The sequence below is a fragment of the Schistocerca cancellata genome, chromosome 4 (assembly GCF_023864275.1).
Source record: "Schistocerca cancellata isolate TAMUIC-IGC-003103 chromosome 4, iqSchCanc2.1, whole genome shotgun sequence".
In the NCBI taxonomy this organism is placed as follows: Eukaryota; Metazoa; Arthropoda; class Insecta; order Orthoptera; family Acrididae; genus Schistocerca; species Schistocerca cancellata.
This window is the reverse complement of record NC_064629.1, coordinates 922838212-922864571: the sequence shown is the minus strand read 5'-3', so window position 1 is coordinate 922864571 and position 26360 is coordinate 922838212.

Sequence of the window (26360 nt, the reverse complement as noted above, 5' to 3'; positions counted from 1 at the left end):
TATGATAAAACAATTAATACAAAATTGTAATTAAAAGAGGAAGTGAATTTTCAATAACTAATCATAAATAGTTTTAACGCATTTGGCTCTGTTTGTTTTTACCAGCAAATGAATATAAAAGTACAATAATTTTACATTAAATGTTTTTAATTCAACAGACCTCAAATCGATTCGCGTCTTGCGTCGGCGACGTACATCAGAAGAAGAAACAAAAGGGTACAAAAGAAAAGAAAAGAATGACATAGATTAAGAAAGAATGTGAAACAAATATTCTCTCTGTTTTAGATGATTATCATCTTTTTAAGAAATAATTACACAATTGAATGAATATTATTGAGTTACGTAATTTTCCACACGTTCATATTCCACTCGCAATATATATATATATATATATATATATATATATATATATATATATATATATATATAGCGTGGATGTTATATGCGGATGGTAGGGAGTCGTCATGTGATGAGTAATGTTGCACCGACGGTTTATCTCTGTCACAAGATTCGATTGAAAAACTTTGCCTCGATCCGTAATTAACGACCTTGGGGCACCGTGTTTTAATACAATGTCTTCCTCGATGAATTTGGCTACCTCGGATGCTTCGGCTGTTTTCACGGCTTTTGTAATGGCATAGCGTGTCACATAATCAGTGCAAACAATAATGCATCTATTGCCGCTAGCAGACGTTGGAAATCGTCCGAGGAGGTCAATCCCAACACGCTGGAAAGGCGATTCGGCTGGTGGAATTGGTATGAGTCGGCCACGTGGTTTCTGAGGAACTGGCTTCCTCCGCAGGCACTCTCGACAATGCGACACATAGTGACAGACACTCCTAAATAAACGTGGCCAGAAAAATCTCTTGCGGATTCTATCATATGTCTTAATACATGCTAAATGTGCGGCCTCAGGTGTGTCATGGAATTTCTGTAGAACATCTAAGTGCATGTGTTTAGGAATCACTGGTAGTCACCTCTTTCCAAACGGATCAAAGTTTTTCATGCAAAGTAATCCATTTACTGCCTTAAATTGTCCTTTCACATCCTCTGACCGATTTAAGGCAAGCATAATTTGAGCTTTCTTGGCGTCCTTCTTCTGCTCAGCAGAGAGATGCTGGAGTGCAGCGAGACAGTCACTATCTTCATCAAAGTCTTGATGGCCTTGCAAAGGTTTCTTGGGAGACAGTCGGCATCTCGGTGTTTTCTTCCACTTTTGTACACTATGGTAATATACTCCTGAAGATGTAGTGCCGACCTGGCGAGTCGTCCTGTCGGATCCTTAAGACATGTCAACCAACAAAGTTAATGATGGTCTGAACAACTGTGAATGTCCTTACATAGAGATACTGTCGAAATTTGCACATGGCCCAGATCACAGCAAGACATTCTCTTTCTGTAGTTGAGTAGTTTCTCTCGGCTTTTGTAAGTGTCCTAGAAGCATATGCTATAACCTTCTCTTTTCCATCCGAAATTTGCACCAGAACAGCACCGATCACATACCCACTAGCATCTGTGTGTAGTTCTGTAGGTGCTCTCTCATCATACAGACCAAGTACAGGGTCAGTCGTCAGAGATTTTCGCAGCACATCGAAAGAATCTCGTTGAGCACCACCCCAGATAAATTTAGCGTCAGCTTTTAACAAGTCTTGGAGTGGCCTGATTTTGATACAAAAGTCTTTGATTAAACGACGGTAATAAGAATATAATTCGAGGAAGCTTCTCACATCTCTAATACTTTTAGAAAGAGGAAATTCCGTCACAGATCTCACCATTTCTGGGTCTGGTCGCACACCTTCGTTTGACACAAGGTGTCTAAGTATTTTGATTTTTTTTTGCTCCAGACAGACACTTTCTTGGATTAAGTTTCAGTCCGCCTTGTTGGAGACACTTAAGAACAGCCCTCAGTCTTTTTATATGTTCATCAAATCTCTCTGAGTACACTATAATGTCATCTAAATAACAAAGGCACATCGTCCACTTCAGGTGCCTTATCCACTATTGGTTCAAAAGCTGCTGGTGCATTACACAAACAAAACGGCATTACCTTAAACTCATACAGGCCGTCAGGGGTGATGAATGCAGTTTTCTCACGATCAGCCTCATCAACTTCGATTTGCTAGTAGCGATTTGCCATGGTTGAGAAAAACGTAGCCCCCTTCAAACAATCTAGTGTATCGTCAATTCGTGGAAGAGGGTAAACGTCCTTTTTAGTTACCTTATTAAACTTCCTGTAATCAACACAAAAGCGCCAACAGCCATCCTTCTTCCTGATGAGGACCACTGGTGACGACCATGGGCTCTGCGAAGGCTGAATGATGTCGTTCTTCATTATTTTCTCTACCTCGTCGCGAATTTTTCGACGTTCCGTTGCTGACACACGGTATGCTCTCTGGCTTATTGGTTGATGGTCTCCAGTGCTAATCCAGTGCTTCACCGTCTATTTGTCTAATTTACTCTTCACCTGTGGATTGAAGCATTCAGAGAACTCTTGAAGAATGGCAGGTAGCTTCTTCTGTTGTTCCTTAGTGAGATCTGGTGATAGTCGAGGTAGAAGATCTTGTCTCGTAGTGGTAGCGCTAATTTCGCCCACAGACTCGGCGTGGGAGGTAACGGCTCAGCGTTTGCTACGCACATGCGTCTTGGAAGGATCTGCGGTTCTCGGCGACAGTTAACTATCCACAGTTCAACGAATCCGTTCTTAAACGAGACGACAGAGGCTGGGATGACCAAGTTATTCTTCAGTGGTATGCTTCTCTTACTTTCCACTACAAGATCCATGGGTTGATGCATGGCATGACACGTGACAGTTACCTTTCTAGCACTGACTACAGGAATGATCACTTCATCTCGCACACATAGTCTCCACACACTCGGATGCGCATCTTCCTGTCCACAGTATCTCATCTCATCTAGCATAATCTTCGAGTGACCACAATCTACGTATAATTGCCTGAGAAACTTTCAAAAAGTCCCATCCGAGAATGACGTCATGACAACACTCTTGTGAGACGATGAATTCTAAGGGCTGTGTACGGCCACCTATACCCACACGAATGATACATCTTCCTGTAGGTTTTACATATTTCGCATTAGCCACCTTCAGCAGAGATGTTTTGCTGTCGACGAATACGGTTTTCTGCAACTGGCTCTGTTACTTCTCCGAAATGACTGAATATGATGCTCCAGAGTCCACAAGAGCTTGGGCTGGTCGGCCATACTTGAGGATATCGGCGAAGTTTCCTGTCATTTTTGTAGTGATCCAGAGCGGAGGATTCTCTCTTCGGCGGCCTCACCTCCAAGGAAGGTCGCACCCTGTAGTTTTCCAGGTTGCGGCGGCTAGGTGATCGGCTGGAGCTTCTAAACGGCGATGGAGACCTCGATCAGCGTGTTGGGGAGCGCCCTCTCCAGCGGCGATCGTGACCTGCCTCGTCCTGCACCCACATCTTCTTGTTCATCTTCGTCGCCCCGGAGTTGGCGTCGGCTAAGATAGGTCTGCTGTATTCTGGCGCGGGCGTCATCAAATATCCGCCGTCTTTCTCGACAATAGCGCACCACATGTCCCGGTCGTCCGCAGTGGAAACATACTGGTTGGTTATCCTGGGTCCTCCAGACGTCAGTCTTCCTTGGTGCCCAAACAGGTTTCTCATGCGGCATTTTAGGAATGTAACTCTGCCTGGGTCTCGACTTTTTCGCTGTTTTAAAGGGAAATTAAGAACGACAGGTTGGGTTCAATGTTCCACTTCCTCCCTCATGACCTCTTGAAGCGTCTCGGTTTTCTGCTCGCCGTGCAATCCAAGTGCCTTCTGAACTTCCTCTTTCACTGTCTGACGAAGAACACTTGTGAAATCAGTTGCTTCCTCCAACACAGACATCGATACGACGTTTGGAAGCCTTTCAAACTTCTTGCGTGTAATTCTTTTTTGATGCGTTGTCTCGATGTACTGGCACCATTTTATGAAGGCGTCTGCTGTCAAAACCTCCTTCAGGAGTAGGGCTTGATACATGTCCTCAGCAACACCCTTCATGAGATGTGCGACCTTAGCTTCTTCCTTCATTATAGTATCCACTATTTTACACAGTTCCAAGATGTCTTGAATGTAGGATGCTGTAATTTCTCCTGGACGCTGTGTCTGCACTTTAATTTATCTTCAGCCTTGCATTTGTGTCGTTGTGTGTCGCCGAAACACTTGCACAGTTCACCCTGGGATACTTCCCAGCTTGTGAACTTCTCCTCGTTGTTCTTATACCATTGCTTGGCAGTGCCCTCCAAGTAGAAAAATGCGTTAGCCAAACACACGGTGTCATCCCATTTGTTAAATTTGGCTATGCGCTCATGTACCCTACTTGTTTGGATCTTGGCCGTCGTCACCAGAGAACCCGGAAGGATGTCTCATATGGAGGCACACAGTTGCTGTCATCGCAACGTCCTCTTCTTCTTCTGTCTCCTGTAGATTGCGATCTGTTGAATATGACTCGAACTCGGTTTTCTCACCACGTAAACGGCGGCTCTGTCGTGGCCTGATGGAAGCCACTGTGTCGTCGATAATGTGCGCTGGCAAAAGTTCCAATACCCAGCGTCTCCACCAGAATAATTTCACGTTGAAGAGGGTGTAATTAGATGAATGCCGAACACTAACTTCACTTAAGGAAGGTTTATTCACCACGTGCTCATGCAAGAGTGCGGAGCGAATTCCCTCAGGCCAGAACACATACAGTACCGTATGTCGGGTGATCAAAAAGTCAGTATAAATTTGAAAACTTAATAAACCACGGAATAATATAGATAGAAAGGTAAAAATTGACACACATGCTTGGAATGACATGGGGTTTTATTAGAACAAAAAAAAACAAAGTTTACAAAATGTCCGACAGATGGCACTGGACAGCAAAACTGCTATCGTGACGGGTGAGAGGTACGCCGATATGATACAGAATCTCATCATCCCCAGCCTGGCTGCAAACACCTGCTGGAATGTACGATGTTAATGCAGGATGGCGCTCCACCCCATATTGCTAGACGCGTGAAAGATCTCTTGCGCGCGTCGTTTAGTGATGATCGTGTGCTCAGCGGCCATTTCGGTCATGCTTGGCCTCCCAGGTCCTCAGACCTCAATCCGTGATATTATTGGCTTTGGGGTTACCTGAAGTCGCAAGTGTATCGTGATCGACCGACAACTCTAGGGATGTTGAAAGACAACATCTGACGCCGATGCCTCACCATAACTCCGAACATGCTTTACAGTGCTGTTCACAACATTATTCCTCGACTACAGCTATTGTTGAGGAATGATGGTGGACATATTGAGCATTTCCTGTAAAGAACATCATCTTTGCTTTGTCTTACTTTGTTATGCTAATTATTGCTATTCTGATCAGATGAAGTGCCATCTGTCAGACATTTTTGGAACTTTTGTATTTTTTCGGTTCTAATAAAACCCCATATCATTCCAAGCATGTGTGTCAATTTGTACCTCTCTATCTACATTATTCTGTGATTTATTCAGTTTTCAAATTTATACTGACTTTTTGATCACCCGGTATATACAACTACAGAATATTCCAGTACAACGATTCTTGACATTTGTGGATGCTTCTAGAATGTATTCGAACCGAATTTAGAAATTAAAACTGCACAGTCCAGGTGAGTTCTGAACTCATGACCTTCTACGTTACAGTTTAGTATCACAACCACTACACCACAGTGCTCCTTAGCATCTGCTGCGACAATATCACTATTTTCTCGGGTGACTGGAGCACAATGACTGTTTGCATCTGTGACATTCTGTAAGTCGCACATGTCCTCTGGGTGGTGCTAAAGAACAGTCGCTTCATGGCAAATATCTAACGCCAACAAGCAGAGGCAGCCAGATAATCTCAAAGATCTTCTGGATAAAATGAATTTCTCACACTACATGGACTCACATGGTACTTTTCAAGACCCTCGACATCTGGGAAGAGGGAATAATCAAATTGGGGATCATCTGGAATGGAAAAGACGTTGATGATGATGATGATGAGCGTTTGGCGTCATTGGCCGGGAGGCCCCTCGCGGGGCAGGTCCGGCCGCCTTGGCGCAGGTCTTATTACATTCGGCGCCACATTGGGCGACCTGCACGCCGGATGGGGATGAAATGATGATGAACACAACACAACACCCAGTCCCTGAGCGGAGAAAATCTCCGACCCAGCCGGGAATCGAACCCGGGCCCGGAGGATGGCAATCCGTCACGCTGACCACTCAGCTACTGGGGCGGACGGAAAAGACGTTGGATAGGTGGGAGGCAAACAAGATGGCCTTACTGAGGTTGTCAGGAAAGGGATGGTCATCAAGGAGGAGAACATACTGCGGGGTGGGGATGTTCTGAATAAGGTGGTGAAAAGTAGACCAATACTTGAAAGAGTTTATCAGGAGCGTGGTGTTGAGTTGTGTGCATATCTGTCGCCAGGCACCGCATTTCTTCGCAGTAAGCATGTTGCGGATGTGTCATCGTAATTGTCAGTAGTGGGCGAGTGTTTCCCGGTCACGAGTGCGGAACAAGGATCAGTAGAGGCGACGGGATCCACGAAGGAGGACAGCCTGTGAGAGCAGAGCCGGGCGGTGAGGGCCGATGTATTTGGTAGGAATATGGGTGGCGACGGCATCAGACAAGATCTGGTGGAGGCAGGCAGTGGTCCAGGAGATGTCATCAGGAGATTGGAGGGTAGCGTCATTGTGTTCAACCTGGGTGTGTATGGAGTCGCGGTAGGCATCCTAGTTTGCGCAGGAGTAGTCATGGACAAGTTCAGGAAGAATGTCAGGGTGAGGAATGGGGTGGGGATGGCGACCATCAGAGATACTGAGGACAGGAGCATGGTTGCTGCCAATTAGGTCAAGGAAATCCATGGTGATGTGCCAAAGGAGGTTGGGAGAGGCTAGGATCACTTTGGGAATGGTGTTAGATTCGGGTCAGATGTGTTGGGAGAGGGAACCAGGTTTCCCTGGAGGGTGGTGATAAACTGACGCCACCACTGGAGTTTGGCAGGAGCATGGCTGTGTATATTGAGGTCTGTGGCAATCACGTAGGTGGAGAAAGTGTGGTCAATGTGGGCCAGGAAAGCGTATGGGATGAGGGTACGAGGGCGGATGTAGATTGTGGCACATGTGACGGTAAGGGTAGGAAAGAAGAGGCTCAGGATGAGATGCTCAGCAGGATTGTTTAGGAGAGGTTGGGGCAGAACAGGGAGGTGATTGAGGTGGCCGATAGCAGCCCCACCACGTGCCAGGGGGTACGGGTTATTGGTGCAGTGGAGGGTGTAAGGAGCTGTGGAAACGGAGATACAGGTTGAAGGAAGGTTTCATTTAGGATGAAGGCATCCATGCGGTGTCAATGAAGGGCGTGGAGGAAGAGGGGTTTGTGGGTGGGCAGGGAGCAGATATTATGATAAAGGATGCTGTAATGTCGGCACACGATGGTAGGGGAGTTTTAGATGAGGATGGTGAGGGGGGATGAAGGTGAAGTGGGTCTGGTTGTAGCAGTAGGTGGCATAGGTGGTGAGGTGGAAGATGGAACAGGCAGCAAGGGTGATTTGGGAAAGGGTGTGGAGGTGATGGAAGGATCTTTTGCAGGATTATGGTAACAAAGCGGATGATGTCCTCTGCAGTAGTTTGAGGGTGGAGCAAGTTGTTGGAGTGGATGGAGTCACTGACAGTGCAGACAGGGACGGTGAGTTCAGGGGTGACAGAAGGGGGTTTCACTTTCCATTTTGAGGAATAGGTAGAATTGGGTTCGTTACAGGTATTACAGGAGGGGAAGAGGCGAAGCTGGGACAGTTTTTAAAGAAGTAGGAAGCTTTGCAGTAGGGACAGGTAGGGGGCTCTTGCAGGCAGCATCGACATGGTCGTTGTACTTAAGGCAGCATTGGCAGCGGTAGGATTGGAGGGGGGAGTGGGAGGGCTCTACTTTATGATGTCTATTGTAGATTAGGGCACCCTCCGTAAGGAGGCAGTCGATGGAGGAGGAGGATTCAGTCAAGAGGCGCATTAGGTAAGTCGGCCCAGCATCATTAAAGATGTGACGGGCCGAGTGGAATTCAATGTCGGGATGGAAATTTAGTTCCGCCAACACCTCAGCCTCTGTGACGGGGCTAAGCTTCGTGATCACAGCGGTGAAGGTTGGTGGATGGCAGGGAGGTTGAGGCTGTCAGGAAGAGCATTGGGTGTGGTAGTGGTAGGGCTGGCTCATGGGCCAAATTGGATACATGGGTTTTTTGGGAGGAGATCAGTGTGGAAAGAAGCATTGGGGGATTTAATGAGGACAGAGTCCTTTCAAGGAATGAGAAGGGACATGAGGGCATTGGAGAAGTATTTACGGATGGCCAGGGTGAGGGTGTGGGTGTCGAGGAATTGAGGGTCAGGATTGGAGAGTATGAAGGTGTGGGTAGAAGGGGTTGTAGGGGTGGGGGCCGGGGTCACGTCTGTTGGGGTGGGTCTCAGGGATCAGGGGATTTCTTTGTGGAGATGGTGGGGGCAGAGTCAAGATTAGGGCATTAAGCAGATTTCTTGGAGAGGGCAGGGTGAAGAGGAGGCTGGGGGATGGGTTGCAGGGGGAGGTGGCTGGGGGCAGGTTCTTCCTGACAAGTGAGTGATGTAGGGGGTGGGGGTGTATGTATCACAGAGACTGTGCCGCAGTGGGTGGAAATTCATGCCAGCTGGGAGCCTGTCGTAGGAGGTGCAGTAAGTGGTGGGAAGTCTGAAGATGGCGATGGGGTGACAGCTAAGGGTGAGGGAGAGTTGGGGGAAGTGACAGCCGAAAAAGGGGCAGGAGTGAGGCGGACCGGAGGGAAGGGAGGACAGGGATGGGGGCGGCGGCGGCGGCGGATGAGCTCCATGTGATGGTGGTTGGAGCAGCTGAGGGGAGGTGAAAATGATGGAGGTGGTGGGGTGGGACATGGTGGTGGTAGGGGGGGGGGTGAAGATGGTGACGGCGGCAAGGGCGAGAAACTGCGGCGGCAGTGAGGACAATGGCGGCGGCAGTGGCGGCGGCAACGACAGACGGTCTGGCGAATCCCTCTGGGCAGCAGTTGGATGACGACAGCAAATGAGGGTGGCCCAGGATCCAGGTGGCTAACAGGCAGGCAGGCAGACGCACATACAACAGTGGCGGCGGCCGGCCGACAGATGGACAGACGGCGGCGAGCACCGGGCAGCGGCGACGGATGACAGTGGCTGGCAGGCAGGCGGATGAAGCAGGCAGGCAGGCAGACACAGCAACAGCAAGAGGCGTTTCGAAACAGGAGATTACACCCTGATGGTAGCCCAGGCAGTATAATCTGTAGACTTCGAAGGATGTCTGTTGATGTTTTATTTTCCTTTATTGTTATTTTAATACCTTACAAAAGGTAGGCCGACAGCGGTCTATCTGAGCCGCTCTTCGGCCACAGGATAACAGATATAAAACATGGAGACAGAAAAACAGACATACATGAACGGTAAAAAAACAGGAGACATACATAAGAAATGAATGGAAGGTGTTCGCAGAAGGCACTGGTTGTACGAGTAGGTTCAGCAGTGCACACAAACGTGGACAAACAGTTTCACACGCGAACGGAGGAGCACATTGAAGAGACACTGATGCACGTAGGTGAAGAGAACACTGTAGCACATTGGTGATAATCTTCAGCCCACTGAACACACTGACGAGATGGGAGGGGCTGCCACTGGGTGTGGGGGATGGGCAGTGGGGAAGGAGGGGGGAAGTAGCCAATGGGACCTAGGAAGGAAGAGGGGAGAGGAGAGGTTAGGATTGTGTGGGAAGCCTGGGGAGGGGGAGGGGAGGGAGTGGGAAACTGGGAGCAAGGAGGTGGGAGGGAGAAAGGAAGGGGAGGAGGGAGAGAGGGAGCCTTGGAGGAAAAGGGGAAGGAAAAGATGGGGAGGATTAGATCTGATAGGAGAGGTATATGGAAGAAACGAGGACATCATCAGGAAGGGGGAGTTGGTGGAAGCCGCCTCGGGCAGGAATGTGGAGAGTGTGAAGATGGAGAGCAGGTGGGGGTGCAAACAGGCATGTCAGAGGGTTGGGGTGGGAGAGGATGGGAGAGACAAGTGGGTGGGGAGGATCGAGCTAGTGGGAGGTGTAAAGGATCCGTATCCGTTCAAGAAAAAGGAGGAGGTGCAGGAAAGGAAGCAGGTCGTAAAGGATCAGCGTAGGGGAAGGAAGACGGATGCGATAGGCGAGGCGGAGTGCATGGTGTTCAAGTATATGAAGGGACTTACAGTAGGTTGGGAGGGTCAGATATCCAGGTGGGGTGGGCATGACAAAGGATGGGGCAGATGAGGGACTTATAAGTGTGGAGGATTGTGTAGGGGTCCAGACCCCACGTTCGGCCGGAGAGGAGTTTGAGGAGATGGAGACGGGTTCGTGCCTCGGCTTGGACTGTCTGGAGATGGGGGCTCCAGGAAAGGTGGCGATCGAGGGTGACGCCAAGGTACTTGAGGGTGGGGGTGAGGTTAATGGGGCAGCCATAGATGGTAAGATAGAAATCCAGGAGACGAAAGGAAGGGGTTGTTTTGCCTACGGTGAATGCCTGGGTTTTGGAAGGATTGATCTTGAGTAGCCACTGGCTGCACCAAGTGGTGAACTGGTCAAGATGGGATTGGAGAAGGCGTTGGGAGCGTTGAAGGGTGTGGGTGAGGGCAAGGAAGGCGGTGTCGTCGGCATATTGGAGGTGGTCTGTCGATGTTTCAGCCTCGAATCTCGTAGCCCCTTTCTCTAGGAAAATATCAGAGTACATAACTGTATTTATAAACAGTTTATTACGCATGGCCGAGATAAGTAACTGGTGATACGTGTTCTGGCATATCGACAAGCGCCGACGTGAAAACGAAGATCGCATGAACAAACAAGGTGGTGAGACGACGCCAGCCAATAGCCAGCTGACAAGAACCCCACCAAGACAGGAGCGCCCTCTAGCAGAAGAGAATATAAGCGCCACTCTTGCCAGCCTCGGCTGGACAGAGCACTACGACAGCAGTGACGTGTGATCCATATCAACTGCTTACATGGACCTTGTATACAGCAAAGGACTTTGATTGCTTGCATATCGCCCATCGGTTGCGATACCGTTGTAAATTCAAAGTTAAGTGTTATTAATCTTCTTATTGTAATACAAATTATTAAGGTGATTTGCTTGAATTGTTGTATAGCATTCTGAGAACGCAGCATCCTTCAGGCACCCTATATGCGACGAGGGGACAGGACCCTACAATATGAAACATGGTTGTGAATGGCTAAATTACGTATCACGGGCAAGACCTACCTATTGTATCATGAAGTTCTCAGTAATGTATCGACATTCGAAAAATTAGCTGAGGGTTTACGATGAAGATATTGAAAGCAAAACAGCCCACGATTTTTAGAGAAAAACTCAGTGGCTGTACCAAGAAATGGTTCAAATGGCTCTGAGCACTATGGGACTTAACTGCTGTGGTCATCAGTCCCCTAGAACTTAGAACTACTTAAACCTAACTAACCTAAGGACATCACACACATCCGTGCCCGAGGGAGGATTAGAACCTGCGACCGTAGCAGCCCCGCGGTTCCGGACTGCGCGCCTAGAACCACTAGACCACCGCGGCCGGCTACCGAGAAAGTGAATGAAATAGTAGAATCATTTTCGGATAGGATTCGCAAAATGAATGCACAAACTTACAAGCTGACACAAAATCCAGATGCAGACAGGGACATGCTCAGGTAATAGGGAACAGGTCGTAGGACGTTTCCTTACAAGAAACCCCTCGAGATTTTTCACAGCGGGTGGGTATGGATGGTGCAAATGGCTCTGAGCACTATGGGACTCAACATCTGAGGCCATCAGTCCCCTAGAACTTAGAACTACTTAAACCTAACTAACCTAAGGACATCACACACATCCATGCCCGAGGCAGGATTCGAACCTGCGACCGTAGCAGTCACGCGGTTCCGGACTGACGCGCCTAGAACCGCTTGGCCACCGCGGCCGGCGTGGGTATGGAAAAACGTAGCAATTTCGCTGTAGCACTTCGCGTTGCCATGCATTTAATAGAAGTAAACAGTGTAAAAAAAACCGCGCAATGAGCGTAGAATATTTATGTCCGGTAAAGAATGTTACGGTTGTGGTGAACAGGGACAACGGGAGGCACTATGTTGCCAACCACAATGCTACAACCGAAAACGCTTCGGGCATAGGGCTCAGGAGTGTAGTTTCAGGAAACAGAGTAAGCACAATGTTGAATAGAAGCCGTTAAACGCTTTCGGGAATGTTCCTTGTGTCGAGAAAGACTCCCAGTAAATGGCAGTGCTGTGAAAGAGCTTAATAGCTAAGGTAAATAACAAAAAGTGTAGATTTCCGTTGGACACTGGGGGACACGTATCGGTTGTGGTTCCGGACCTCGTGGACAAGAGGAGACTGAAAACTCTGAGATATAGCTTGCGCCCAACAGAATATAGTAGTATAGTTTCAGTACAGAAAACGCAGCTCGAGTTTAAAGAAGGAAATACACTGTGATGTTAGCCACACACCAGACATGCTTACGTTATTTTATAGATTAAAGACGCTAGGGCAAGCGAAGTGACAAGTATGCAATGGCGAACTTTGATCAAACCCAAGCCCTCGCTCTAAACTTTTCTGAAGATCTTTCATAAAAGATATCCCTTACAGACGCTTTCTTAGTATACAGCCGAAGATTTGAACAAAGGGCTTTGAACAAAGACCAGTGTCAAACATCTTTTATAGTGTAACACAGGACTAAGAACCACGTGGTTCGCATGCTGAACGTTGGCAGTTGCAGCCGCCTCACAAAAGTTGTTACACCTGGCTCCTATTGATTACATCAAAGACAGGCCATGCCTGAACATATTGAGTGACATAGGTATCGAATATTCCAAAAGTACTTGAAGCCAATTCTCTTGTTTTGTATACGATGAAGTGAACATCATATTGTGAGCTGGAAAAGTCCTAGGTGATTTTATGTCATTTGGTGTGCTTCCGGAAGAAACACGATGGCTACAAGCTTTGAGAGCTCTGACAGCATTTGTCGAGCAATAGATGGAAGCAGACTACTAAATATTAAACTGTGATATGGAAACTGATAGCTACACGGTGAACTGAAATTCGGCGTCCAGTTAATTAATCTAGTTTCTTTCTCTAAAACGAGTTTGATACAACTATAATAATGTGTATTAGCTCTGTATGAGAATACTGTTGTTTAACTGGAAGTAATGAAGAACCTTTTCAGTGTCCGTTTGTTTGAAATCTGTGCTTATGCCAAACTTTTAAAGGAGAGACAATATACAGTATGGACCGCATGTGCGAAACCACCTTTCTCAAACACGGATGCATTGATGAAAACAAATTTAAAGTCAAGTAGTATGAGCTGGCAGAGGGGGATAACCTACTGGCCTATTTTACCAAAATGGCGACAGTTTTAGAATCTTTGGAGCAGCTTGTAATTTTCAAACAGGAAAGAGATCATACGATATATCAAACAGATACAGAGTTATTCAAGAAAAACAATGCTGTCTCTCATTTGAGCGTAGCTTTATTCTTTCTCTTCTTAGCAGAGGTTGAAAATACCGCTTCAGTTGTAGATTACTTTATTTACACACTACCGGTTTCGGACTGTTATCAGCCCATCCTCAGGTGTCGTAGCTGTGCTGTGGTCCCCTAGCACCGCGTGAACCAGGCCCCGGTCGTGTGAAAATAAGGTAATTTACAAGTGAAGCGGTATTTTCAACCTCTGCTATAATGCTCAGTTGCGGATCTTCATCCAACAGTATTGTTTTTACTTTCTCGACTTATTACTAATGTTACTTACTTCCAGATGATGTGAAAGGTGATGGCGTTAATACAAGACAAGTGTACTGAGATCGTTTTGATGTCAGGAGAGACGAATACCCCTTCGTCACAGAGAATTTCAACGAAAGCCACACAGGAATACCGAAATTTTGTGAAACTGACGCCGACGCAAAATAGGGGTCACATTAATAATGAGAACACACTTTAGTCAAAATCCATGATGAAGTGGATAATGACAACCATACAACTTGCTGAGCAACACATCGAGCGCGTCCTGAAGCCTTTATTTATTATCACCGCCATTTTCGTCTGCAACACGTTCTTTCATGGTTAGTGCTGCTTACAGTCGTTTATGGAGCCCCGAGTTTTATTCCCGGCCGGGTTGGTGGTTTCCCCCCCCCCCCCCCTCCCAATCAGGACTGTGTGTGTGTGTTGCGTGTGCGTGTGTTGTATTCATCACCGCCGTGGTACAAGCCTTCGACATCGCGTGAAAGAAAAAAGACTTGCACCAGGAAGCCGAACATCCCAGATGATGTCTCTTGCCCCGTAAAGCCATACACACATTTCATTACTTTCTTATCATTTGCCTTGTTCTGCACAAAACGCGACATAACACGAGTATGAATATGACTATGATAGGATCCGTACCAGATCGGGTTAACGGAGGAGATAGAGAAGATCCAAAGAAGAGCGGCGCGTTTCGTCACAGGGTTATTTGGTAACCGTGATAGCGTTACGGAGATGTTTAACAAACTCAAGTGGCAGACTCTGCAAGAGAGGCGCTCTGCATCGCGGTGTAGCTTGCTCGCCAGGTTTCGAGAGGGTGCGTTTCTGGATGAGGTATCGAATATATTGCTTCCCCCTACTTATACCTCCCGAGGAGATCACGAATGTAAAACTAGAGAGATTAGAGCGCGCACGGAGGCTTTCAGACAGTCGTTCTTCCCGCGAACCATACGCGACTGGAACAGGAAAGGAAGGTAATGACAGTGGCACGTAAAGTGCCCTCCGCCACACACAGTTGGGTGGCTTGCGGAGTATAAATGTAGATGTAGATAATAATGGCGCGTGACGAGGGCTTCCCGTCGGGTAGATCGCTCGCCTGGTGCAAGTCTTTCGATTTGAGGCCACTTCGGCGACTTGCGCGTCGATGCGGATGAAATGATGATGATCAGGACAACACAACACCCAGTCCCCGAGCGGAGAAAATCTCCGACCCAGCCGGGAATCGAACCCGGGTCCTTAGGATTGACAGTCTGTCGCGCTGACCACGCAGCTACCGGGGGCGCACACTATGATCACATGAAGGACACTATTGTCTTATTCATATAGTACTACCGATAGATCTCTTAGGTATGTTGTATGACAGCTCTCCATTTTAAAATGATTTTAATCCAAGATGGTGGCTTCCAAAATGGCCGGCTTGTTGGTAACATAACCTCACAGGTTTTCCCCTCTCCCATCTCATACTGCTTTAAAATTTGTTTGTCCACCTGTTGTTGTTTTTAGAAGGGTTGTTCCACACCTATGGATCACCCCCCATAGCACAGGTGGGCAACTGGCAGTCCAGGAGGGGATTTGGGCCGCTATTGTTTTCATTCCAGCCTTCATAAAAAACACGTGGGAGATAGAGGGAGTTGCTGCAGAATTTTGCAATGGGACATCCTAAGACAACTATGGTAAAACGTCGTATGTGAAGGAACAGTGTTCACTACACATATATAAAATTAAACATCTGAAGGTGAGGTGGGCATAAAATGAATATATTCTAGAAAACGCATGTTTAAAGGCATAATTTGTTGGTGCAGTGTGTGGGAAAAGGTATACCAATCATATCAGTGCGTTACATCATATCGTGGTCGTGCGGTAGCGTTCTCGCTACCCGCGCCCGGGTTCCCGGGTTCGATTCCCGGCGGGGTCAGGGATTTTCTGTGCTTCGTGATGACTGGGTGTTGTGTGATGTCTTTAGGTTAGTTAGGTTTAAGTAGTTCTAAGCACTAGGAGACTGATGACCATAGATGTTAAGTCCCATGGTGCTCAGAGCCATTTGCACCATTTTTTTTTTCGTTACACCATAAACATCAATGTGATATAATTAAATTATCTTTGAGACATTTGAGTCTCATCTTTATCTGCGATAACGAGAGAATCTCAAGAAATGAATTAAAATCTGTGCCACCGCCAGGATTTGAACTCCGTCTCCTTACTTACTAGACAGCTGTGTTAGCCATTAGATGCCACAGTTTTGAATTCATGTACTAAGAGCCCTGTTTTAACGTCATGTGACAAGGTGAATTACGCCTGCAAGTCACCAGTGGTTGCTGATGCCTGCTGTATAGTTTGTTTATGGGGTGGTAGAAGTGAGCAGGTTCTTTGCCACAAATGAGTCACACTTTTTTTAAGCCACTTGAGTCAAGAAAAATAAATTCTAAGCTAGCAAGAGTAGTAGGGAAGATTGTGTTCAGGAAGAGAATGTGCCGACATTAGCATCAGCGCTTTCTTATCTGTGGAGTGACATTACAGTTGAGACAATCGCCCACATCATATTTAACTGGTAGCAGCACCAGCACTACCTACCTCTAAAGCCATTTGAGGAATCATGACATCTGGCCATATGCCAAGGTCAAGAATGAGAGGGGAGGAGAGATGAGTATAGGGAAGGAGAGGGTAGGGGAGGGCCCTCCCACGCACCTGTGCTCCTGCAATTTGCGTGAAGCACCCTGTCCCCCAAGTGTCCCCTCTCTGCAGCCAAATATGGTAAAGCGTCTGAAAGGCCAAAAAAATTGTCGACTATATTTGCATTACCGACTTTCAAAAATTCGTTTAAAGACTGGCTCACCATTCATATTGGTAACTTTGATTTGAAGCTCTATATCATTCACAATGGAATATTGGAGTGAGTAGACAGCATAATTCTTGGTAAATAATTAAGAATGAAAATGTGCTTATAAAATATAAATAATTAAACAGGAATTTGTATTTGTTGAACATGAGTTTTACTTTAAATACTGTGGCACAAACCCAGAAAACTAATTAGGCCTACTGTTGATGCAAAACACACCCTAAAATTAAATATTCCAGCATTTACATTGTTCTCAAGCAACATTTTAGGAAGGACAAAGATAATGCATTGTCATACTCACTAGAAAGAATATGAACGATGCTACTGATTGCCAGTTATTGCTATTATTGTAAATAAAGCAGGCCTACTGGAGGTTATGTAAGATAACAGCAGTTTGCATCCAGACCTATGGTGGTAAAGCACAACAGATGATCGATGACAGTGAGTCCAAGATTCGGATTGTTGAAGATGTTGGCAGCCATCGTGTGTGGTACGGCATTGTCGTGCCGAAGGAGAAGGTGCTCCATGTGTGGAGGAACTCTCCGAATTCGGCATTCGATTACAGAACGCTGTTCCTCATGCACCCACATACGCAACGCCACAATTCGGAGGCCTCTAGCGGCGGAAGACTGAAAATATGTCGACATAAAGAATACTTGTACGATGAAGAATGCTTATAAGGTTTGTTTTATTTAAAAAGCTCGAAGATTAAAAAATTCGGAGGCACTCCCTCGTATTTAAAAGCCACAGCTAACTGAACAGTGGTTAGAATACCACAGTTTCTTATTAGACATTGTTCTACTAGAGGCTGGTGAGTGATTTTTCGTCTCTGTAACTACAAACCAGCTAACAAAACTTTGTTTTGGTTTTTCAGTTATTTATGTATGCATTTACACCAACTTCTTAGCCGGTAATGTAAAAGTGATACTGAAGTATTACTGTTAGTACCACCAATACTACCATTACTAATACTGATGTTGACGATAAAATAATGCTATCCTCTTAGATTTTTTACTAAGTTGAATGTGTAGTGATGACATTTTTGACATTCACTCACTGGTGAGGCACTGGACTATTCAGGACAGTGGTGAAATAACTGTTCGGTCATCCATATTTCGATTGCCAGTGGATTCCTTAACTGGCTATCGGCATGCAATGCCGATACCTTTTCCCATCTTTACCCATACCGAGCTAGTGTTCCGTATTTAATGACCTTGTTGTGGACAGTAGGTCAGAAATAATCTTCCGTGTTTCCTTCCTCGGATTCGACGAGCTACGTCCTTTTTCTTGTTTTATTAGAGGTAAACGTATCATGGGTTGGCAACGGCAAAGAACTAGCTTCAGTTTGGTGACAATCAAGGAAAGACTACGGGGTTTTTCCATTTGTGTTGAATGATCAGAAAAATGTGCAGTCCTACAGAAAGAGCTGCAGCGGTGTTTGAAATGCGGTGCTTACGAGTAAAAGTTCAGCGGTGTGCCTTTACTCCACGTCTCCCGATTATTGAAAGAGTACTACTTAATTAGGTAGTTCGTTAGATAGCTACGGCAATATCCGACAGCTCATTCCTTCTATACACGTTATGATGTCGAATGTGTCGACCGAAAAATAGAATACAGGGATAATTTTAAAATAAATCTGTTTGTTTGGTTCCGTGCTTTTCTTTTACAGGTTTGTAACCGATTTTCCATTTCTGTATAACAATTCCTCTAATGTATAGGAGGAGAAGTTGAGTAGAAACTGCGTTAATCTCCATTTTAAGACGTTTCTGCTGTATATGAAAAATTTTATTTACATGGGCAGATTATCGAATAATTTTGTAGCTGTGTGTTTCACTCCTTTCTGTGCCAAAGTTAGATTCGCAGTATTTCGTTTCTAAATCTCTCTAATTCTCTCAAACTGTGATGGGTTGACGACAAACAGTTTCATCGATATATAAATGTACCGTAAGACTTCGGTTAATATTAATAACTGCTTAAAAACATACATGCAACAAGTGCGTGTATTAGCTTCGCACGTAATTCGAATTACTTTGTTTTCTAAAATGAATACTTTCTGCTTAAGTGAGGAGTTTATCTCGGAATGTTATTCAGTAGTACATTAGTGAATAAAAATATGGAAAACATGTTGACTTATTGATTTTTATGTGTCTAAAGTTGGCAATTACTTTATGATAAAGGTAACTAGACTTAAACGTCCTAAGACTAATTTGATGCAGCTCTCTACGCTAGTCTATCATGTGCAACCCTTTTCATCTTTACGTTATAATCATCTCATTATCATTACAGACGTGGTGAGATTGGAAATGGAAAGATTGGGTACTTGTACGGGCGCTGGTGACTTCGATGTCGAGCGCCCCAGAAACCATCACCATCATCCTCATCTTTACGTTATGGCTCCAAACTACATGCACTTGAAACTAATTACTGTAGTGAAGCTAAGGCTTCTCTCAAACAGTGATCATGTGCAGTGCCAACAGTGAAGTACGGAGGATGTGGGGTTACGGTATGAGGCTGTTTTTCGTGGCTAGGATATGATGCCTATACTGAGCTTAAGAAAACGCTAACTACGGAAGGATATGAATACATTTTACGAGGTTGTGTACTGCGTACATTAGAGGAACCCATCGGAGACGATGATTGTATCATCTTGTTCGGGTTAGAAGACCCCGTTGATGTTCTTATCCGTGTTTGTGAATTAATCTTTTTTAAACTCAACCTGATGCAAAATATAATGTACTTCTTTTTTATTTAACCAGATATCTTTCGACAACTGTGTGTCATCTGCTGTGGGTCTCGATTTATTTCTGTAAAGTATCTTAAAAAGTTCATGGCTGTTTTTCTATTTTAGGCATCAGAACTATAGCGGGTGCATTTTGTTTAGATTTTTTCGATTCCCCACCTTGAATTCCACTGATTGTGAAAATGTATTTTTACAGCTCGGCTTGATTTATGTCTTTTGGCAGAACGTCATCTACAAAGTAGTCATAAAGAAATTTGGTATTGTTGAAACGCTTTTTCTTGAGTAGTGGTTATGTGGGTCACTGTAATTACATTTCCCGTCCAGTTGCGCATCTCTTCTTCCTACATCTATTGTATACGCTGTTTTCTCCCCTGTTCTTATATTTCACTCTTACCTTTTTTTCACACATATTTTACACAAAACTGGATTTGAGAAAACACTTACGTAGACATACTCATAGAAAGACACTATGTTATTGTGACCGCTCGTTTTGTTTTTGTTCAGTTTGGTGCTAATTTTAAATGTCTGATGAACACTATTGGTGCGTGTCTGCTGGGGTAGAACTTGTGTGTGTGTGTGTGTGTGTGTGTGTGTGTGTGTGAGAGAGAGAGAGAGAGAGAGAGAGAGAGCGTTTTTATCTAACACCAGTTAATATTTCAACAAAACACCATTTCCCAATTTCTCTCTTGGTGCTTCTTTGCTCGGCTTGACAGTAATGCTTGCCCGTGTAGCATTCATCATTCATTTGACAATTCACGCTCGAGGAGAAGAGCAGACAAAGATGTGAACAATTGTAAAAGAGTGCGGGTTGCACGGGGGTCTGGTCGTTTGGCACGTCACACGTGAGGCGCGGCGAGGCGAGAAACCGGAGAAAGAAGCGGCGGGCTGTCGTTTTTGTGGGCCGCATGATTTACGGCGGGGGTGGCTCGCTCTGCACTTCCGGCGGCGCCTCGTTAGCGCCATCCGGCACCTCGCGCCTTATTAAACCAAAATTACGGCTAAGCGGCGGGCCCTGTCAGCGTGCCTCACAACTCCTTTATTTGCCGGCTCCCGTTTCACCCCGGTTAGCGTCCCATCAGGTGCTTGTTAAACTGTGTCTCCGGCCTCTTTCAGTGTTCGTATTGCTGGATATTGTGAACAGCCATTAAGAAGACCGAGTGACGTGTGGGAGGTCTCACGTAACAACGAGGGGCAGACCTTGCGTCCCACCGATTTCGACGAGCTTCCGTATACTAGTACGGACTCACTCGAATGTGACTCATACGAAATGTTTCTTTTTTTTTAATTTATTTACGCCTTGACTTCACCTGGCAAGAATAGGGCTTTAGGCCCTCTGTTACATCTAAGTAAGTTGATCTCACAACACGCATAGTGCGTTAGCACCACATAATAATAATCGTCAGGGCGGCTCACCCCGTCGGAGGTTAGGACGTGCGTGCGTGGGCGTGTGGGCGTGTTGTCATTAATGTAAGTTAGTTGAAGTTAGATTACGTAGTGCGTAAGCTTAGGAACCGATGATCTCAGCAGTTTGGTCCCATAAGATCTTACCACAAATTTGTAAATAATAATAATAATAATAATAAAATAATAATAATAATAATAATATCTATATACATGTTTTGCAAGTCACCTTACGGTGTATTGTGGAGGGTACAAAGTACCACTGATAGTCACTTCCTTTCCTACACCAGTCGCAAATGGAGCAAGGGAAAAACGACTATCTATATACCTCTGTAGATGCTCACAATTCTCTTGTTTTCGCGGTCCATATCCGAAATGTACTTTGGCATCAGTAGAATCGTTCTGCAGTTAGCCGCAAATGCTGGTTGTCTAAATCGTCTCAATAGCGTTTCGCGAAAAGAACGTCGTCTTCCTTCAAGGAATTTCAATTTGAGTTCAAAAAGCATCTCCATAACACAAGCGTATTGATCGAACCTACCGGTAATATATATAATAGCACGACTCTGAATTGCTTTGACGTCTTCCTTAAACCCGATCTAGTGGGGATCCCAAACACTCGATCAGCACTAAAGATAGTGCGAACCTACCTTTCTATTCGCCGTCTCCTTTACAGACGAGCTACAGTTTCCAATAATTCTTCCAATAAACCGAAGTCAACTATCCTTCTACTCCCCTACCAATCTTACGTGCTCCTTCAATTTCACATATCTTTACAACGTTACGCCTAGACGTTTAATCGACGTGGCAAATGTGTTACAGCACATCACTAGTACTGTTTTCGAACATTAGATGATTATCTTTCGTACTCATCAGCATTAACTTACATTTATCTACATTTAGAGCAAGCTACCATTCATCAGACCAAATAGAAATGATGACTTAGTCATCCTGTAGCCTTCTACAGTCACTCAACGACGGCACTTTCCCGTATACTGCAGCGGCATCAGCAAACTGTTGCAGAACGCTGCTCACGCTATCCGCCAGCTCATTTATTTACTGGATTTGGAACTTTAATAGTGGCATCTATCTTTATTACAAAAAAGAGATACATGATTCAGTTTTACTGTCCTTCAGAGCAGTCACCAGCATTGTGTATAGCCCGTTGCAGGTTGTGTTTAAAAAATTAACAACTTTAAGAAACAAACAGCGATACTTTATACAGGGTCCGCTCATCATTTTGCAGGACACATCTCGGGCGCACATGACATCTTGATTCCTAACCCGAAGGAAGCACTTCTTGGCATTTCAGAGATTCCTCGGGCAATAGACCAGTCCACTGGAACTATCAACACAAATGGCGCTTATATGAGTAGGCTACGACTTCCATGTCGCTGGCAACGGGATATGCACAATGCCGGTGACTATTACGAAGGACAGTAAACCTTTGAAACATGTATCAAATCAAAACACTGTCCAATCACATGAGTGTGACCAACTGTCAGAAGCCTGAATAACGACCTTCCGTAGCGCGGACTGCTGCGAGACGTGCAGGAAGTGAGCCAGTGAGGTCCTGACAGATGTGGAGCCAGTGCCGTGACCGGCTGCGCCAAGTTTCTCGGCTGAGGACCCACGGCGCGAACAGCTTCATCACGGTGGTCCCACAGTTCCTCGATTGGGTTTTAATCTGGGGAGTTGGGTGGCCAGCGGAGTACGATGAACTCTTCCGGATACTCTTCGAACCACGCACGTACATTGTGAGCTGTATGACACGTTGCATTGCCCTGCTGGTAGATGCCATCGTGCCAAGGAATAACCAACTGCATGTAAGGATGGACATGGTCCCAGTGGGTTGGTGCACACTTGTGTTGATCCATTGAGCTTTCCAAAATGACGAGATCACCAAGGGAATACCACAAAAATGTTCCCCAGATCACAACGCTCCCTCCTCTGGCCTGGGCCCTTCCGACACTTGTTGCAGTGTGTTTGCTTTCAGGCGTTTCACGCCGTACGCGCCAACGGCCATCTTCACGATGAGGCATATAGCGTGATTCATCTGGAAAAAGCCAGCTGTCGCCACGCAATGGACGTCCAGTCGCGGCAGTCGCGTGCAAATTTCAGCCTTTTCCGCCGATGGACAGCAGTTAGCCTGCGTGCATGAAACAGGCACCTGTTGCGGAGACCCATGCGCAGCAATGTTCGCTGAACGGTCGTTGAGAAGACACTGCTGGTAGCCCCTCGGTTCATCTGGACGACCAGTTTCTCAATAGTTGCACGTCTATTCGTCCGTACATATCGCCGCAGCCGTTGTTCAGCCCTAGCATCTGTGACACTTGGCGCACCACGCATTACGACGGCTGCACTGTTTTCTGCGTCCGTCAAACACGGTTTTTATAGCCTCCACTACTAGTGCTGTTACCTGCAGTCTGTGAGTGATTATTGCACGTTGATGTCGAATGTAGGCGGTGGTCACGTTAATGTGACTGGACTGTGTATTTACCACTATTCGACAGAGAACAACACTTCATGGGGCACTCCTGACGGTACCCTTGCGTCTGATGAACACTAGTTGTCTAGGACAACGCAGTGGGTTCTATTACTGGAGAACTCTTCATCTTGTGGCACTGAAGTGGTGTCTATGTACCAGTTGGTTATATGGAATCGGTATAGTAAGATGGGTCGACTTGCATATGGCCAGAATGGCAGAAATGAGCTATCGTGTTAGGACGTGCCCACGACTACACCCGTAATGAAGTTGCCTGATTTGTTGGCGTATAAACGCGGACCATCCAGTTTGTCTACGAGGTGTGGTGGACCACTCACAATGGCGTAACACATCGTACGAACAGTGGGCACAAAAATATCCTAACCGAGAGGGATCAGAGACGACTGTCATGCCCTGTCAGTGTAGTACAGCTTCAAACGCAACAGGAATTGCACATGACAGTGAATGCTGACCATTCTCTGAGTGAACATTGCGAAAGGAACCGTATGGAGTGGACATTTGGAATCGAGTATGTCACAAAAGGTCGTTGCTCATAGCGGCACACGAAGCTGCATGTCTTCAGTGCCCCAAATAACAGAGAAACTTGATAGTATTAGACTGGAGGCAGATACTGCGATCAGACAAGTCGCCATTTTGCCACTTTTCGTAAGAAGAAGAACAATGGGCACAATTAAACGCACTGACAAACAGTATTCCAAAAACAACACATGAAGAGTACATGCAGACACGACGTAACTGACATGCCTATTGTGGGGCGGCGGGTGGAATAATAGGATAAATGTTTTGTATTTAAGCTGTTTGCCGTTCTCAACACTGGCTCTCTAACTACAATATTGGCAACCAGAAAGTGATTAGCAAAACGTGAAGCCTGTAATTAGAATTCCTAGTGCCCACTTCATCTGAGAAATACATTTACAGCTACAGCTTAAAGCTCTGAGGAATTAGGAGATTGTCTGGGATTCATAATCAAAAACCATTCTCTCTAAAATGTTCACTATATTCTGAAAGTCACAGACCAAAAATAATCCACACAATCCAACTACCAGAGCAGTTCAGAGTCTAATGCGCTGATGCCACTATAACTGTTCAAATTAAATGTTTAAGTGAATGCTGGCCATAATTTGATAATAATGTTCATCAAACGCCACGCTAAATAATGGTAGAATGTCTGTCCTGCGGCGGCATGTGAAAATACGACATACCCAAACTAAAGATAGATCATTAACGTCATCCCAAAATTAACACTTCACTCGAAAACGATTTCATGGTCACGCGTTTCCCGAGTAACTTATTACTGCATCCGAGGCTGTTTATATCAACGATACCGACGCGGCGCGACTCCCGGCACAGGTGGTGCGCTAATCAGCGTCTGGAGAGAACTGGAGCCTTTTTTTTTTTTCGCGCAGCGTTCTTACATATAAAGCCGCGGTGCGGACGGCTAAGGGAACGCCTGATCAAATCTGCTCTCCCAACTAGCCGCTGGGCTAGTAATTCACCACTTTAAGTTATCGAATAAATCATTGCTTCCCTTGCTGATGGCCGATGAAGCTCTCAATTTAAATGTGCAATCAGCACACAGGTAAGTAATCATAATAAAAGTCTGACGTGGCTAAGTCAAATATTTTGGGCGAGCTAATCAATTTAATTATCCTACACGCAGTAGACGAGCTCTGAACTTGCAAAAAATGGCTCTGAGCACTATGCGACTTAACTTCTGAGGTCATCAGTCGCCTAGAACTTAGAACTAATTAAACCTAACTAACCTAAGGACATCACACACATCCATGCCCGAGGCAGGATTCGAACCTGCGACCGTAGCGGTCGCTCGGTTCCAGACTGTAGCGCCTAGAACCGCACGGCCACTTCTCTGAACTTGCACTTTGGAGATACGCTATCGCTATAGTTTTATAGTTATTCAGTTGAAACTTCTCACATCTTTATGATTATAGCGTATCTCCCATCTACTTAAATGTAAACATCCTAGCTTTATTTATTCGCCTACTTAATCTATCTTGCTTCCTTAATTTTTAAGATAAAAACCAGAAAATCATGAATTTCAACTAAAATTTTAATTTGTGAGATCCAGAATACTGTTTCTACTAAATTATTATGCAAAAGGAATCTAAATATAAATTTTTAAGTTTCTAGCTCTTTTCTGTTGCGCCAATGATTTTTACAGAAAAATGTCCAAATTTCGAAAATGGTTAAAGTTATTGAACTGATATTCAACACATATTGATTTAGTATTACTCCTGACGTGCTAGAAACGTTTCACGTTATTTACCTGATTTTTAAAGTATTGCGCAACATTTATGACATCAGAGCTAGTTACAGCGGACTGGCTGGCACACAATGGAAAGACTGATGTGAATTTTATAAGGCGTGAGTAGGCTGCTTCCCTACACTATGTGCAACGTAACAATCATCTCCAGAGGGTGGACAGCGATACCCGCAGTGACAGCGAAAATAGTGACAATCAGGAGGAACAGAAGGAGGAAGCTGAGATGTGACAGTAAATACACATGAGGTACTGGCGATCTAGCCAAGAAACCACCAAATGCTGTACATGGATGGGCACCTAAAGTAGTTAATATATAGGATTAGTAATAAATAGAATAAGCGATATTGTTTCTCTACTAATAACCATTGAGGTATTCATCGTCAGTCACATTCGGTGATGGTACTAACAGATCTGTCCTCTATCCTATCATGTCATCTTTTTATATTCTTCTTAAAAAACAACAAAATTTTGTTTATATTTCAACCTTAAATTATAGTTATTTTGAAAAGTATCATTCTTTGTAAATGTTGTGGATAAAACAAAAGAAAAGAAAACTGTAAAAAGATGAAAAACGCAAATTGTAAGATGTACGACCTGTTTTAAACATCAGGTAACAGGTCTATAATTTCGCAATAAATAAAAATGTCCAACTCTTTCTCCCCTTCTCTATGTCCACTTCTTGCAGCCCGCCACCCTCTGTCCATCTCTTCCTGCTCCTCCCTCTCTGTCTATCTGCTGCTCCCCATCTCTCTGACCATCTGCTTCTCCCCCTACTGTC